Source organism: Papaver somniferum, chromosome 4, assembly GCF_003573695.1.
Source record: "Papaver somniferum cultivar HN1 chromosome 4, ASM357369v1, whole genome shotgun sequence".
Classification (NCBI taxonomy): domain Eukaryota; kingdom Viridiplantae; phylum Streptophyta; class Magnoliopsida; order Ranunculales; family Papaveraceae; genus Papaver; species Papaver somniferum.
In genome coordinates, this window is record NC_039361.1 from 138,303,457 (window position 1) to 138,306,960 (window position 3,504).

Sequence of the window (3,504 nt, forward strand, 5' to 3'; positions counted from 1 at the left end):
GATAACCGATTGTGGGCCGCAGCCTTCCTTCCATTTCATTAGAGGCTTGCACAGTGGGCTTGCTCCCATTCAAAAACCAAATTTTATTTTTTTAATTTTATTTTTCTTTAAAAAAAAAAAAAAAAAAAAAAAAAAAAATATTTCTACTTTGCTCCCAATTTTAAAACCAAATTTTTACTTGCTCCCATCTTAAACCAAATTTTTTTTACTCCCATTTTAAACCAAATTTTCAAATGTCTCCCACCAAAACCAAATTTTTCCCAAAAATCCAAACCCTTTAAAAACCAAATTTTTCCCAAAAATCCAAACCCTTTAAAAACCAAATTCTGAGCTTTGTAACATAGTTACTTAGCTTTTGAGCCAATCATGTCTGGATATGGTCTGCTCCTGGGGATGGAAATAAAACTCTTAGAGAACTTGCTTATGGGCATATGCCACGTTATGAACCTTCCACGGACCATGATGTCAATAGTCATAGGAATTATTATGGACATTTTCAAAGTCCCGAGCCGCAATACATGAACCCTAATGACTATTCATACATGCATCATTCGCCACAACGTGAAAATGAACATTTTGCTAGTGCCTCACTCACACAATCATCACTTATGGATCAAATAGAAGCTCGAATCACAGCTTTAGAAATGCAATCACATGAGGAATCTGTCACATCTAATTTTCTTAGGCAACCTGAAATCTATGCATGTCCCGCATGTGGTAGTTTAGACCACCCTGTTGAGAATTGTCATATTTTGCATAATTTTAGGCAATCTAGAGAAAATCCAAGGTATGAAATGCCCAAATTGTGAGAATGGTAGTCATTGGGACCATAATCAATCCTTTGAGGGTTGCGATCAATCTTTTATAAACCCTAATGACCATGCACACATGTACCAATCACCACAATTTGAACATGAAGAATTTTGTACTCCCATGAATTTAGACTCCACCACAGAAGCTTTCAGACTTAGTGAGCAAAACTTCGATAGATCTACATCACGAATTCAGGCATATTTAGATCAGATTTTGCTTCACCTACAAAAGGAGGAAATTCATGAGGAAATGTATGTTGTCCCTAATGAAGTGTCTAGTCCCATTCATGTAAATGATGTTGAATATGAACCTAATTTAGAGGACATGAATCGACTAACGACACCACCACTTTTAATGAGGACCAATATGCATGCTACCATGATGATGATTATGATGATGTGTTAGAAGAACATGAAAATATTGTGGAACCTGTTGGTTCAATAACATATGGCTTCTCGCCCTCGACCTTCATGAATGTTGTTTTTTCTAATACTCATTGTAATTCATATGATTTTGATATTGACATGGGATTCGTACAATTATTCTGTGAAGATGAGCATGACATAGGAATAGTAGAATCTTCTGTAGACACTAATATTATGCATGAAAATATAAGTGATGTGTCTGATTCTCTACCTAGGTCACATTGTGATATTTCTCCTGATTTGCCGATGCATGAGAATGAATCTGTTGATGATGTTGATGACTCTGATTGTGATCTTGCCAATTTGTTTGATGATTGTGAGCATGATGTGACATGTAGATGATTTAGGAGATTTTGATTTGATTGATAATGACGCACCTATTCTCCTACATGTCACAATCTGTTGGCCTTCCACCCAACCTAGATTTGGTTTGTACCAATATTGTAAAACCAATTTTTCTGAAAATTCCCAACTAGGTTTGGAACTGTGTGCTTCCCAAGTCCTCTTGGACTATTTTGCTTCTAAGTATAATACATTTGAGGAACCACAGTTGGAAATAGCATGTTTGCCCGTCCCTAGCACAGTTCATTTCGAGCTAGACCTTGCATGATGAACCCCCAAACTGCGCGATTTTGTTTTCAAAATTATATCTTCTGTAAAATCCAGGTTTGGGGGTAGCTCATTTTGTTTCACAGTTTCACTTGCGTTTCTTTCCTGTTATTATTGTGTGAAGCTGTTGAAATGTCTACACTTCGTCTTTTGGGTTGATCCTCAACTCTTTAGATTGTTAGTGTATGGTGAATTTTTTGTATATAATCCAGTAGATAAAATTTTAAAAACCCTTTTGTTCCTTTTGTATATATTTTCTAATCCAATATGATCTCGGTGAAATATGTTGGATTTTTGCCTTGAATAACGGAGTTTTAATTCTGCTTTCGCCGAAATCGGGTATTCTCTCTCCTTTTACTCTACTCAGCATGTCCCTTTCCATATGTTGCATTTTAATTCTTTCCATATTTTGAAACATTGAGGACAATGTTTAGTTTAGGTTTGGGGGTATAGAGTAGATACCACGATAATATGCCATAATTGAAAACAAAACTCCTTCTTCTTTTTGAAAAAATCGAAAAAATTCAAAAAAAATAAATTATTAAAAAAAAAAAAATGAAAAAAACATAAAAATGGAGCTCATTTACCTTGAAATGTTGACTCTTGTGCAAATATGTATTTTTATTAGGAGTCTTAGTCTAGATATTTAGGCACCCTGATTCTAGCACAATTCACATAGTGATAAGAAATTTGCACGCGCACGATCTACCAATACATGTATGGCCTCGATCTTCAAGGTGTTGGATAGGAAGTTACGATTGCCAATCACTTTAGAATACTGAACGAAACTTGACTAGCTTGTTCTTTGGTTGGTTGGGATAGAAGGTGGAGGTTACATTAAGAAAGACAACCATCGAATTTAACTGGGTGCATCAAAAAGGGCTACCTCTTGCAAAGTGTCATGTAATTTTTGTTTCTTTTTGTTCTGTATCAAAAGTGTTTCCTAGTTTCTAAAATAAAATAAAAAAAAAAAAAAAAAAAAAAAACAAAAAAAAAAAAAAAAAAAAAAAAATCAGAAAAATACCAAAAAATTCAAGTATTTATCAATTCCATCATCTCTTGTTCCAAAAATAAAAGAGATTTGTCAATGTAAATAAGAGTCATGTAAATAGTCATCTTTTGTTGTTTCTTTTGTAATAAGCAAGGAGGGTGTATGCCATTGATGTACAACGCGAGAAATTGTGAAATACCTCCAACTCATTCACAATTCTCGTAAAGTCCGGACAGCTAGCTAGATTTCGACCTCAGTTCTTAGCCTGAGAAACTATCTCTTGGTGATTAGTAGTCATGACTTCAGATCTTTCTTTACACATGTGTAGATACACTTTACACTCTTATCACATGTCTTTATTTGTTATCAGTGCTAGGATTGTGCCTTTGATAGCTAGATTGACATCTCCATTTTGCTGTGAGCTTAAACTGTTTTGCACATGTCACATTTGATGGAATATGAGCTTATATTTTGCCCTTAGGTTTTGTAGGCACACCTCTGGTAAACCTTCACGAGACTTCAACTCGTCCACTAGGGACACTTAGTGGTTTAAAAGGCTTAGTGCATACGCTAAATGCATTCGAGAGACCAGCGACAGTGGTATAGTTAGGATTTCCTTAGTTTTGTTTTACTTGAGGACAAGTAAAATTCAGGTTTGGGGGTATT